We start from the raw sequence: 14,188 nt of genomic DNA, 5'->3' as shown, positions 1-14,188 counted from the left end.
GTAGATGATTGGTACGCGGAATCGTGATTACACTTTAATTATGTAAAGTTCATTGCTCTTTCTTTCCCTGGAAATGGCGCCAAAAACATGATGCCAAAACCATGGTTCACAACTCCGTGTAACTGACCAGCAAGTGCACTGGGTCGTCCAAGTAATACCTTACGTGAGTAAGGGTCGAATCCCACGGAGATTGTCGGTATGAAGCAAGCTATGGTCACCTTGTAAATCTCAGTCAGGCGGATATCAAACAGTAATGGGTTTTCGAAAATAAATAATAGAATAGGGATAGAGGTACTTATGTAAATCATTGGTAGGAATTTCAGATAAGCGAATGGAGATGCTTTTCGTTCCTCTGAACCTCTGCTTTCCTGCTATCTTCATCCAGTCAGTCTTACTCCTTTCCATGGCTGGCTTTATGTGATACATCACCATTGTCAATGGCTACTTTCGCTCATCTCTTGGGAAAATGATCCAATGCCCTGTCACGGCACGGCTAATCGTCTGGAGGCATCACCCTTGTCAATGGCTTCATCTTATCCTCTCAATGAAAATGGTCAACGCACCCTGTCACGGCACGGCTATTCATCTGTCGGTTCTCGATCATGCTGGAATAGGATTTACTATCCTTTTGCGTCTGTCACTAACGCCCCGCAATCGCGAGTTTGGAGCTCGTCACAGTCATTCATTCATTCAATCCTACTCGGAATACCACAGACAAGGTTTAGACCTTCCGAATTCTCTTGAATGCCACCATCATTCTAGCTTACGCCACGAAGATTTTGGTTAGGAGATCTAAGAGATACTCATTCAGTCTAAGGTAGAACGGAAGTGGTTGTCAGGCACGCGTTCATAGGGAATGATGATGATTGTCACGTTCATCACATTCAGGTTGAAGTGCAAATGAATATCTTAGAAGCGAAATAAGAAGAATTGAATAGAAAACAGTAGTACTTTGCATTAATTTTTGAGGAACAGCAGAGCTCCACACCTTAATCTATGGAGTGTAGAAACTGTACCGTTAAAAATACATAAGTGAAAGGTCCAGGCATGGCTGAATGGCCAGCCCCTCTGATCTAAGAACCAGGCGTCCAAAGATGTCAAATACAATAGTGAAATGTCCTATTTATAATAAACTAGCTACTAGGATTTACAAGAGTAAGTAATTGATGCATAAATCCACTTCCGGGGCCCACTTGGTGTGTGCTTGGGCTGAGCTTTGAGTGTTGCACGTGTAGAGGTCCTTCTTGGAGTTGAACGCCAGCTTTTGTGCCAGTTTGGGCGTTCAACTCTGGTTTTGGATCCTTTTCTGGCGCTGGACGCCAGAATTGGGCAGAGACCTAGCGTTGAACACCAGTTTACGTCGTCTATTCTTGGCCAAAGTATGGACTATTATACATTTCTGGAAAGCCCTGGATGTCTACTTTCCAAGGCAATTAGAAGCGCGCCATTTCAAGTTCTGTAGCTCCAAAAAATCCATTTTAAATGCAGGGAGGTCAAAATCCAACAGCATCAGCAGTCCTTCTTCAACCTCTGAATCTAATTTTTGCTCAAGTCCCTCAATTTCAGCCAGAAAATACCTGAAATCACAGAAAAACACACAAAATCATAGTAAAGTCCAGAAATGTGAATTTAACATAAAAACTAATGAAAACATCCCTAAAAGTAACTAGATCCTACTAAAAACATACTAAAAATAATGCCAAAAAGCGTATAAATTATCCGCTCATCACAACACCAAACTTAAATTGTTGCTTGTCCCCAAGCAACTAAAAATCAAATAGGATAAAAATAAGAGAATATACTATAAATTCCAAACTATCAATGAAACATAGCTCCAATCAAATGAGCGGGACTTATAACTTTTTGCCTCTTGAATAGTTTTGGCATCTCACTTTATTCATTGAGGTTCAGAATGATTGGCATCTATAGGAAATCAGAGTTCAGATAGTGTTATTAATTCTCCTAGTTTAGTATGATGATTCTTAAACACAGCTATTTTATGAGTCTTGGCCGTGGCCCTAAGCACTTTGTTTTCCAGTATTACCACCGGATACATAAATGCCACAGACACTTAATTGGGTGAACCTTTTCAGATTGTGACTTAGCTTTGCTAAAGTCCCCAATTAGAGGTGTCCAGGGTTCTTAAGCACACTCTTTTTTTTGCTTTGGACCTTGACTTTAACCGCTCAGTCTCAAGTTTTCACTTTACACCTACACGCCACAAGCACATGGTTAGGGACAGCTTGGTTTAGCCGCTTAGACCAGGATTTTATTCCTTTAGGCCCTCCTATCCACTGATGCTCAAAGCCTTGGGATCCTTTTTATTTGCCCTTGCCTTTTGGTTTTAAGGGTTATTGGCTTTTTCTGCTTGCTTTGTCTCTTTCTTTCTATTTTTTTTCGCCTATTTTTTTTTCTACAAGCTTTGTTCTTTGCTGCTTTTTCTTGCTTCAAGAATTATTTTTATGATTTTTCAGATTATCAAATAACATGTCTCCTTGTCATCATTCTTTCAAGAGCCAACATATTTAACATTCTTAAACAACAACTTCAAAAGACATATGCACTGTTCAAGCATTCATTCAGAAAACAAGAAGCATTGTCACCACATCAATATAATTAAGCTAAGTTCAAGGATAAATTCGAAACTCATGTACTTCTTGTTCTTTTGAATTAAAACATTTTTCATTTAAGAGAGGTGATGGATTCATAGGACATTCATAACTTCAAGACATAGTTACTAACTACTAATGATCATGTAATGAAGACACAAACATAGATAAGCACATAACATAGAAAATGAAAAACAGAAGGAATAAGAACAAGGAATGAATCCACCTTAGTGATGGTGGCGTTTCCTTCTTGAGGAACCAATGATGTCCTTGAGCTCTTCTATGTCTCTTCCTTGTCTTTGTTGCTCCTCCCTTATTGCTTTTAGATCTTCTCTGATTTCATGGAGCATGATGGAGTGCTCTTGATGTTCCACCCTTAGTTTCTTCCAATAATTGTGTGGAAGAAAATGTATCCCCTGAGGTATCTCAGGGATCTCTTGATTTGCAGTCAAATGTTCTACCACTGAGCTATAGATTGATGGAAGCTTTTGTCTTCCCTTTCCTCTTTCTAGAGGTTTTTCTGGCCTTAGGTGCCATCAATGGTTATGAAAAAAAAAAAACAAAAAAGCTATGCTTTTACCACACCAAACTTAGAATGTTGCTCGTCCTCGAGCAAAAGAAGAAAGAATAGAAGAAGAAGAAGAAGATATGGAGGAGATGGATGGATGTGTGTATTCGGCCATATGGGTGGGATTGGGTGGGAGAAAGATGTTGAATTTTGAAGGTAGTGGGTGTATGGATGTGAGTGGTAAATGAAAGACAGAAGGGATGATCAAGAATGGAAAGAGAGATGATGAGGTAGGTGGGGATCCTGTGGGGTCCACAGATCCTGAGATGATCCTGTGGGGTTCACAGATCCTAAGGTGTCAAGGCATTTACATCCCTGCACCATTAGGCATGTAAAATGCCCTTGCACACAACTCTGGGCGTTCAGCGCTAGGTTGGTGCCCATTTTGGGCGTTCAACGCCCAATTACTAGCCATTTCTGGCGTTGAACGCCAGAACCATGCCTGTTCTAGCGTTCAGCGCCCAGAAGCTGCCCATTTTGGGCGTTCAGTGCCAGAATCATGCTCTGTTCTGGCGCTAAACGCCAGACAGATGCTCCTCCAGGGTGTGATTTTTCTTCTGCTATTTTTGATTCCGTTTTCAATTTTTTTTGTTTATTTTGTGACTCCACATGATCATGAACCTAATAAAACATGAAATACAAGAATAATAGAATTAGATAAATAAACATTGGGTTGCCTCCCAACAAGCGCTTCTTTAATGTCAATAGCTTGACAGTGGGCTCTCATGGAGCCTCACAGATGTGCAGAGCTTTGTTGAGACTCCTCAACACCAAACTTAGAGTTTGGATATGGGAGTTCAACACCAAACTTAGAGTTTGGTTGTGGCCTCCCAACACCAAACTTAGAGTTTGACTGTGGGGGCTTTGGTTGACTCTGCTTTGAGAGAAGCTTTTTCTGCTTCCTCTCTATGGATGCAGAGAGAGATCCTTGAGTTGAAAACACAAGGGAGTCCTCATTCCATTGAAGGACTAGTTCACCTCTGTCAACATCAATCACAGCTCTTGCTGTGGCCAGGAAAGGTCTTCCTAAGATGATGGATTCGTCCTCTTCCTTTCCAGTATCCAGGACTATGTAATCAGCAGGGATGTAAAGGCCTTCAACCTTTACTAACACGTCCTCTACTTGTCCATATGCCTGTTTTCTTGAGTTGTCTGCCATTTCTAATGAGATTTTAGCAGCTTGCACCCCATAAATTCCCAGTTTCTCTATTACAGAGAGGGGCATGAGGTTTATCCCTGAACCAAGGTCACACAGAGCCTTAAAGATCATGGTGCATATAGTACAAGGTATTATGAACTTTCCAGGATCCTGTCTCTTCTAAGGCAATGTCAGTTGATCCAGATCACTTAGTTCATTGATGAACAAGGGAGGTTCAACTTCCCAAGTATCAATGCCAAATAATTTGGCATTCAGCTTCATGATTGCACCAAGAAACTTGGCAGTTTGCTCTTCTGTAATATCCTCATTCTCTTCAGAAGAGGAATATTCATCAGAGCTCATGAAGGGCATAAGGAGGTTCAATGGAATCTCTATGGTCTCTAGATGAGCCTCAGAGTCCTTTGGTTCCTCAGAGGGAAGCTCCTTATTGGTCACTGGACGTCCCAGGAGGTCTTCCTCCTTGGGATTCACGTCCTCCTCTCCCTCATTGGGTTCGGCCATTTTGCTTATGTCAATGGCCTTGCACTCTCCTTTTGGATTCTCTTCTGTATTGCTTGGGAGAGTACTGGGAGGGATTTCAGTGATCCTTTTACTCAGCTGGCCCACTTGTGCTTCCAAATTTCTAATGGAAGATCTTGTTTCATTCATGAAACTCACAGTGGCCTTGGACAGATCAGAGACTAAGTTTGCCAAATTAGAAGTATTTTGTTCAGAGTTCTCTGTCTATTGCTGAGTGGATGGTGGAAAAGGTTTATTATTGTTAAACCTATTTCTTCCACCATTATTAAAGCCTTGTTGAGGCTTTTGATCCTTCCATGAGAAATTGGGATGATTTCTCCATGATGAGTTATAGGTGTTTCCATAAGGTTCACCTAAGTAATTCACCTCTGCTATTGCAGGGTTCTCAGGATCATAAGCTTCTTCTTCAGAAGATGCCTCTTGAGTACTGTTGGATGCAGCTTGCATTCCATTCAGACTCTGAGAAATCATATTGACTTGCTGAGTTAATATTTTGTTCTGAGCCAATATGGCGTTCAGAGTATCAATCTCAAGAACTCCCTTCTTCATAGGCGTCCCATTATTCACAGGATTCCTTTCAGAAGTGTACATGAACTGGTTATTTGCAACCATGTCAATGAGTTCTTGAGCTTCTGCAGGCATTTTCTTTAGGTGAATGGATCCACCTGCAGAAGTATCCAATGACATCTTTGATAACTCAGATAAACCATCATAGAATATATCCAGGATGGTCCATTCTGAAAGCATGTTAGAAGGACACTTTTTGGTCAGTCCTTTGTATCTCTCCCAAGCTTTATAGAGGGATTCACCTTCTTTCTGTCTGAAGGTTTGAACATCCACTCTAAGCTTGCTCAGCTTTTGAGGAGGAAAGAACTTGGCTAAGAAAGCCTTGACCAGCTTATCCCAAGAGTTCAGGCTATCCTTGGGTTGAGAATCCAACCACACTCTAGCTCTGTCTCTTACAGCAAAAGGAAAAAGCATGAGCCTGTAGACTTCAAGATCTACTCCATTAGTCTTAACAGTATCACATATCTGCAAGAATTCAGTTAAGAACTGAAAAGGATCTTCAGATGGAAGTCCATGAAACTTGCAGTTCTGCTGCATCAGAGAAACTAATTGAGGTTTCAGCTCAAAGTTGTTTGCTCCAATGGCAGGAATGGAGATGCTTCTTCCATGTAAATTGGAATTAGGTGCAGTAAAGTCACCAAGCATCCTCCTTGCATTGTTGTTGGGTTTGGCTGCCATCTCCTTTACTTGTTCGAAATTTTCAATCAAGTTGTCTCTGGATTGTTGTAATTTAGCTTCTCTTAATCTCCTCTTCAGAGTCCTTTCAGGTTCTGGATCAGCTTCAACAAGAATGCCTTTTTCTCTATCCCTGCTCATAAGAAAGAGGAGAGAAAAAAGAAAAGAAGAGGAATCCTCTATGTCACAGTATAGGGATCCCTTTGTGAGTGGAAGAAAAGAGGGAGATAAAGAATATAATGTAATGGAAGAAACACAACTGTGAGGAGGGTAGAGATATGAGATGAGATGAATAAATAAATAGAAGGAGATGAGGAAGAAGGTGAATTTTCGAAAATTATTTTTGAAAAAGAGTTAGTAATTTTTGAAAATGGTTTTTGAAAAAGGTTAGTGGTTTTTCGAAAATAAAAATGAAAAAATAAAAAAAAGAAATTTTTGAAAAAGGGGGAAGATATTTTCGAAAATAGAGAGAGAGAGAGTTAGTTAGGTGGTTTTGAAAAAGGTAAGAAACAAACAAAAAGTTAGTTAGTTAGTTGAAACAAATTTTGAAAAGATAAGAAGTTAGGAAGTTAGAAAAGATATTTTGAAATCAAATTTTTGAAAAAGATAAGATAAGAAGATATTTTGAAAAGATATGATTGAAATTAATTTTGAAAAAGATTTGATTTTTAAAATCACAATTAATGACTTGATTCACAAGAAATCACAAGATATGATTCTAGAACTCAAAGTTTGAATCTTTCTTAACAAGTAAGTAACAAACTTGAAATTTTTGAATCAAAACATTAATTGTTATGTGTTATTTTCGAAAATTTGATATAAAAATAAGAAAAAGATTTTTGAAAAATATTTTTATAATTTTCGAAAATAACTAAAAAAAATGAAAAAGATTTGATTTTTGAAAAAGATTTTGAAAAAGATAAGAATTTCAAATTGAAAATTTGATTTGACTCATAAGAAACAACTTGATTTTAAAAATTTTTGAAAAAGTCAATCCAAATTTTCGAATTTGATGAGAAAAAAAGGGAAAGATATTTTTTTTGATTTTTGAAATTTTTTGATGAGAGAGAAAAACAAGAAAAATGATGCAATGCATGAGAATTTTAGATCAAAACATGTGATGCATGCAAGAATGCTATGAATGTCAAGATGAACACCAAGAACACTATTTTTGAAAAATTTTTAATGCAAGGAAAACATGCAAGACACCAAACTTAGAATTCTTTAATGCTTAGACACTAAGAATTCAAGAATGCATATGAAAAACAAGAAAAGACACAAAACATGAAATCATCAAGATCAAACAAGAAGACTTACCAAGAACAACTTGAAGATCATGATGAACACTATAAATGCATGAATTTTCGAAAAATGCAAGATGCATATGCAAGTGACACCAAACTTATGATATGACTCAAGACTCAAACCAGAAACACAACAAATATTTTTTATTTTTATGATTTTATGATTTTTTTGTATTTTTCTTTTAATTTTTCGAAAATCATTTTGAAAAAAGAAAAATAAGGATTCCAAAATTTTTAATATGAATTCCAGGAATCTTATGCTCTAAAGCTCCAATCAAAGGGTCAGGCTTGACTTAATAGCCAGCCAAGCTTTAGTATGTAACTCAGACATGACACGTCTAACATGTCCTACAGTCGTATTAGACATGGCTTTACAGCCAGCCATGCTTCATGAAACACTAGAATTCATTCTTAAAAATTTTGAAGAAAAATTATATTTTTGAAAACATTTTTTTATTAAATTTTTTTTTTCGAAAACAAAGGAGAAAATTTTGAAAGATTTTTGAAAATTTTTTGAAAATAAAACAAAAAGAAAATTACCTAATTTGAGCAACAAGATGAACCGTCAGTTGTCCAAACTCGAACAATCCCTGGCAACGGCGCCAAAAACTTGGTGCTGTTGCTGGATCAAACTTGGCACTGATGTTACCGGACCAAAAGCTTGCCAAAAACTCGAACAATCCCCGACAACGGCGCCAAAAACTTGGTACGCGGAATCGTGATTACACTTTAATTATGTAAAGTTCATTGCTCTTTCTTTCCCTGGAAATGGCGCCAAAAACATGATGCCAAAACCATGGTTCACAACTCCGTGTAACTGACCAGCAAGTGCACTGGGTCGTCCAAGTAATACCTTACGTGAGTAAGGGTCGAATCCCACGGAGATTGTCGGTATGAAGCAAGCTATGGTCACCTTGTAAATCTCAGTCAGGCGGATATCAAACAGTAATGGGTTTTCGAAAATAAATAATAGAATAGGGATAGAGGTACTTATGTAAATCATTGGTAGGAATTTCAGATAAGCGAATGGAGATGCTTTTCGTTCCTCTGAACCTCTGCTTTCCTGCTATCTTCATCCAGTCAGTCTTACTCCTTTCCATGGCTGGCTTTATGTGATACATCACCATTGTCAATGGCTACTTTCGCTCATCTCGTGGGAAAATGATCCAATGCCCTGTCACGGCACGGCTAATCGTCTGGAGGCATCACCCTTGTCAATGGCTTCATCTTATCCTCTCAGTGAAAATGGTCAACGCACCCTGTCACGGCACGGCTATTCATCTGTCGGTTCTCGATCATGCTGGAATAGGATTTACTATCCTTTTGCGTCTGTCACTAACGCCCCGCAATCGCGAGTTTGGAGCTCGTCACAGTCATTCATTCATTGAATCCTACTCGGAATACCACAGACAAGGTTTAGACCTTCCGGATTCTCTTGAATGCCGCCATCATTCTAGCTTACGCCACGAAGATTCTGGTTAGGAGATCTAAGAGATACTCATTCAGTCTAAGGTAGAACGGAAGTGGTTGTCAGGCACGCGTTCATAGGGAATGATGATGATTGTCACATTCATCAGATTCAGGTTGAAGTGCGAATGAATATCTTAGAAGCGAAATAAGAAGAATTGAATAGAAAACAGTAGTACTTTGCATTAATTTTTGAGGAACAGTAGAGCTCCACACCTTAATCTATGGAGTGTAGAAACTCTACCGTTAAAAATACATAAGTGAAAGGTCCAGGCATGGCCGAATGGCCAGCCCCTCTGATCTAAGAACCAGGCGTCCAAAGATGTCAAATACAATAGTGAAATGTCCTATTTATAATAAACTAGCTACTAGGGTTTACAAGAGTAAGTAATTGATGCCTAAATCCAATTCCGGGGCCCACTTGGTGTGTGCTTGGGCTGAGCTTTGAGTGTTGCACGTGTAGAGGTCCTTCTTGGAGTTGAACGCCAGCTTTTTTGCTAGTTTGGGCGTTCAACTCTGGTTTTGGATCCTTTTCTGTCGCTGGACGCCAGAATTGGATAGAGACCTGGCGTTGAATGCCAGTTTACATCGTCTATTCTTGGCCAAAGTATGAACTATTATACATTGCTGGAAAGCCCTGGATGTCTACTTTTTAAATCAATTGGAAGCGCACCATTTCGAGTTCTGTAGCTCCAAAAAATCCACTTTGAATGTAGGGAGGTCAGAATCCAACAGCATCAGCAGTCCTTCTTCAACCTCTGAATCTGATTTTTGCTCAAGTCTCTCAATTTCAGCCAGAAAATACCTGAAATCACAGAAAAATAAACAAACTCATAGTAAAGTCCAGAAATGTGAATTTAACATAAAAACTAATGAAAACATCCCTAAAAGTAACTAGATCCTACTAAAAAATACTAAAAATAATGCCAAAAAGCGTATAAATTATCCGCTCATCAATGATATTGAATCATCCTCAGATTCCGATGTTAAGCAGATTAGTGTTTTATCTAAAGATCAAGATCTCTTGTTTGATGCTATAGAGGCTATTGGCGATCCAGAACAAAAGAAAAATTTTCTTTTGAAATTAAAAAGATCTTTTCAGAAAGAGAAAAAAACCCAAAAATTTAGTCCTTAGTAATAAATATGATGTCAAACCCATTTTCAAAAAATTAAAAAAACAAGTTATTCGTCCCATAACCATTCAGGATCTCCAGACTGAGGTTAACAATCTTAAAAAAGAAATCCAGGAAATCAAAAGAAATCAAGACAATCATCAATTCATTCTCTCGCAATTAAAGCAAAAGGAAGAAACTGGTGATGAAGAACTTGATCCTCTTATAAACCAAACTAAGTTTTCTACCAAACAAGAAGATGAAGCATCTAATGACAATGAGGGAAAATAAATCCTGAGAATAATAAATGTATTCTCCTTTATGAAACATCGTGTTCATATCCAAACTGTCGTTAAAGATTTCGTTCTTGAAACCATCGCACTTTTTGACTCAGGTGCAGATTCAAATTGTATTAAGGAAGGTTTGATCCCCACAAAATATTTTGAAAAGACTACTGAATGTCTTAGATCGATAACGGGTGAAAGACTAAATATCAAATTCAAATTAACCGATGCTTTTGTTGAAAAGGGTAATCTTAAGATTCCCACCAATTTCATCATAGCAAAGGATATTAAAAATGATGTAGTCTTGGGGATACCTTTCATAATCCTTTTGTTTCCTTACCTAGCGGATTTTCCTGGACTTACCTCTTTTGTGGGAGGACAAGTAACCTTCTTTGAGTTCTTAGACTCACCAACCCAAAAATTCTTAAACTTAATTGACTCCAAGACCAAACAAATTTGCTTTTTGAAGGAAGAAATCTCTTTTAAAACTCTTGAATCTCAACTTTCTCAGCCAAAAATTCAAGATAAAATTAAGAACCTTTTGAATCAAATTGAGAAGTCTATCTGTTCAGATCTGCCTCATGTATTTTGGAATAGGAAATAACATGTTGTTGGTCTTTCCTATGAAAAGGATTTCAAAGAATCAAAAATCCCTACAAAAGCCCGCCCCATTCAAATGAATGAGCAGCTTTTGCAGCATTGTCAAAAAGAAATTAAAGATCTTTTGGATAAAGGACTAATTCGTCCTAGCAAAAGTCCTTGGTCTTGCTCAGCTTTTTATGTAAATAAGCAAGCTGAGATAGAACGAGGAACCCCCAGACTTGTCATCAATTACAAACCTCTAAATCAAGCTTTGCAGTCGATTCGTTATCCTATCCCAAACAAAAAAGATTTACTCAACAAATTAAACTCAGCAAATATCTTTTCAAAGTTTGATATGAAATCCGGTTTTTGGCAAATCCAGATTAAAGATTCTGACAGATACAAAACTGCATTTACAGTCCCATTTGGTCAATATGAATGGAATGTAATGCCGTTTGGTCTGAAAAATGCCCCTTCTGAATTTTAAAAAATCATGAATGATATTTTTAACCCATACTCAAATTTCACAATCGTTTATATAGATGATGTCTTAATCTTCTCCTAAACTTTAGGAGAACATTTCAAACATGTTAAAACCTTTATGTACATCATCCAAAAAAATGGACTTGCGGTTTCAAAATAAAAAATTGTTCTTTTCAAAACAAAAATCCGTTTTCTTGGTCATATGATTTTCCAAGGAACTATAACTCCAATTGAAAGATCAATTTTGTTTGCAGAAAAGTTTCCAGATTATATCCTTGATAAACCTCAACTCCAGAGGTTCCTAGGATGTCTCAATTATGTATCAGATTTCATCCCAAATCTTAACAATCTCATTAAGCCTCTCCATGACAGGCTTAAGAAAAATCCTCCACCATGGACAGACAAACACTCTAATATTATCAGATTTCTTAAAACAAAAGTCCACAATCTTCCTTGCCTTTACCTACCTGTTCCTCATGCATTCAAGATTGTGGAAACAGATGCATCAGATTTAGGATACGGGGGTATCCTAAAACAAAAATTGCATGATAAAGAATGTATCATTGCATTTACATCCAAACATTGGAATAGCACTCAACAAAACTATTCCACAATCAAAAAAGAAATTTTAGCCATTGTTTTATGCATCACAAAATTTCAGTTTGACTTACTCAATCAAAAATTTTTAGTCCAAGTTGATTGCAAATCGGCTAAAGAAGTTTTACAAAATGATGTTAAAAATCTTGCATCAAAACAAGTGTTTGCCAGATGGCAAGCTATATTAAGCATTTTTGATTTTGATATTGAGCACATCAAGGGCAACTCAAACTCTCTCCTTGACTTTCTCACACGTGAATATTTGTAGCGAGACAAGCAAAGAGACGATGCCTAAAAAGGCAACTTTAGCCTCAGTAAGAGGCAGAGGCGTTCGCCTAGCCCTACCCGGGCCAATCAGAAGATCTGGGTCCAGCACCCCAACGGGGTCATCTATCCAACAACCTACTCAACAATCAGGGTCATCTACCCAACAACCTACCCAACAATCCTCCAAAGGCCCAGCCCAACAAACAATTGAGCCAGTAATCACTCAATCCAAACAAACTAAGGCAGACTATGCCTTCCCAATAGAAACCATCATGGCTCTACAAGACCAAGGTCTCACAAAACTCAACAAAAAATCTTGGGCTGACATTTGCAGTGAGTCAGATGAAGAAATCGACATAACTCAACTGATATCCCAAATGGCCAGCCAAAAACAGTAATACAAAACCCAAAAGAAAAAGCTATTATCCAATCACCCCAAACATTCTCAAGCACCACCAAAACACAAAAAGCCCAAAACAATTACATGTCCACAAACAAGACCTCAAACATTATCCATATAGAGCCTGAATTTTGGGATAGCTCACCAAACAAAGTCATCCCAAAGATTTTTCCTACTGGATTCCACTTCAGGCCTTTAGCACCCAACAAAACCCGCCAATTTTACGAGTTCATCCTAATAGATACTGACTCAGTATCTATCAAACATTACAAAGACAAAACCAATCCTGATTTTATAACCCATTCAACTATCCAAATCCTCAGAATCTTGTCCCCAAAGCAATTTGGGAACAATATAAATAAAACTCAAAAATTTTCTCAAAATTATGATCCAATAGGTTTTAACTATTGGGACTACATGGAAGCCATACTCAGTACAGACATTCATGGTTAATCAATTTCATTTTTTTTCCTTTTCTATTTTCTTTTTTTTTTCTATGATAAATGCATATAGTTAAAGCAAATTGATACATGAATGTGCACCCATTTTCCAAATTTTCAATAAATACCCAAAAATAAACATTTTCTCTACCAATGTTTTCCAACATTCCCCCACACTTAAATGAAACACACTTTTCAACCTAAGCTAATCAAGGATACAATTCAAGGTAAATTCATGGTTTTTCGCTTAAGGTTGTAATGTGGTGATATTACAAACAATGTGGGTTAATAAGGCTCAAAGGGGTTAACAAAGGTAGATGCAAGGGTAGGTCTATATGGGTTAGTGTACTATACAAAGATGGCATCAATCATGCTCAATGCATTCAAACATCAATCATCGGAAATAAAGAATCAAGCAAAACCAAGATTACAATCATAGAAGGAGTATAGCACACAAGAACAAAATAGTGGTTAAAATGTGCAACCACTCATTATAGGCTCAACAACTCACAAGGTTGTTTGTTCTATCTTTCTTCTATGTTCCAAAAAAATCATTCAAGCAAGTTTAAAAACAATTTTCCAAATCAATTCAATAGAATTCCCTAAAACAAAATTCTTGAAAATTTTTGTTGTTTTTCACCAAAATTATTTCCTATATATATGTATTTTGTGATGGATGCAATTGTTTTTCAAAATTTTCCTAGTTCTATTCCTAATTTTCAACATCTAAAAAAACTAACATGAACAATTAGGACAAAATTGAACTAGGTGCTATACTATTCACATTATCCAATCACAACTTCTATCTATAAGATATATACCATGCAAAAAAAAATGCATAATGCAATAACTATGGATGAACTAAGATGTATATATATATATATATATATATATACTAGAAGAAAGTGCAATGCAACAATAAAAAACACTCCCAATATCTACAAGAAACATAATAGAAAGAAACAAAAATAAAGTTCAAAGTGTTCGGAAAAGAAAGTTTACGCCCCAAAATGACGAATCCTTCCCCACACTTAAGCGTTGTACGGTCCTTCGTGCACGAACACGATCCGGGGAGAATGTCTCTCAAAAGCTCCACCTTCAGCTCATGGATGTGGAGACTTGGGTTGTGGTAAAATTGCCAAGTCCAATGCATGC

The 14,188-nt window shown here is 37.3% G+C and overlaps 1 non-coding gene across 1 annotated transcript; it reads left to right on the top strand.

The window, feature by feature from the left end:
* The first annotated feature begins 5,596 nt into the window (after window positions 1-5,596).
* On the top strand, window positions 5,597-5,704 carry LOC112787012 (small nucleolar RNA R71). Its single transcript, XR_003194451.1, has one exon. It is a non-coding gene; the product is annotated as a small nucleolar RNA R71 (small nucleolar RNA).
* The last annotated feature ends 8,484 nt before the right edge of the window (window positions 5,705-14,188 follow it).

This window comes from Arachis hypogaea, chromosome 20 (assembly GCF_003086295.3).
Source record: "Arachis hypogaea cultivar Tifrunner chromosome 20, arahy.Tifrunner.gnm2.J5K5, whole genome shotgun sequence".
NCBI classification, from domain to species: Eukaryota; Viridiplantae; Streptophyta; class Magnoliopsida; order Fabales; family Fabaceae; genus Arachis; species Arachis hypogaea.
The sequence above is the reverse complement of the archived record's forward strand: the minus strand, read 5'-3'. Positions and strand labels throughout refer to the sequence as shown.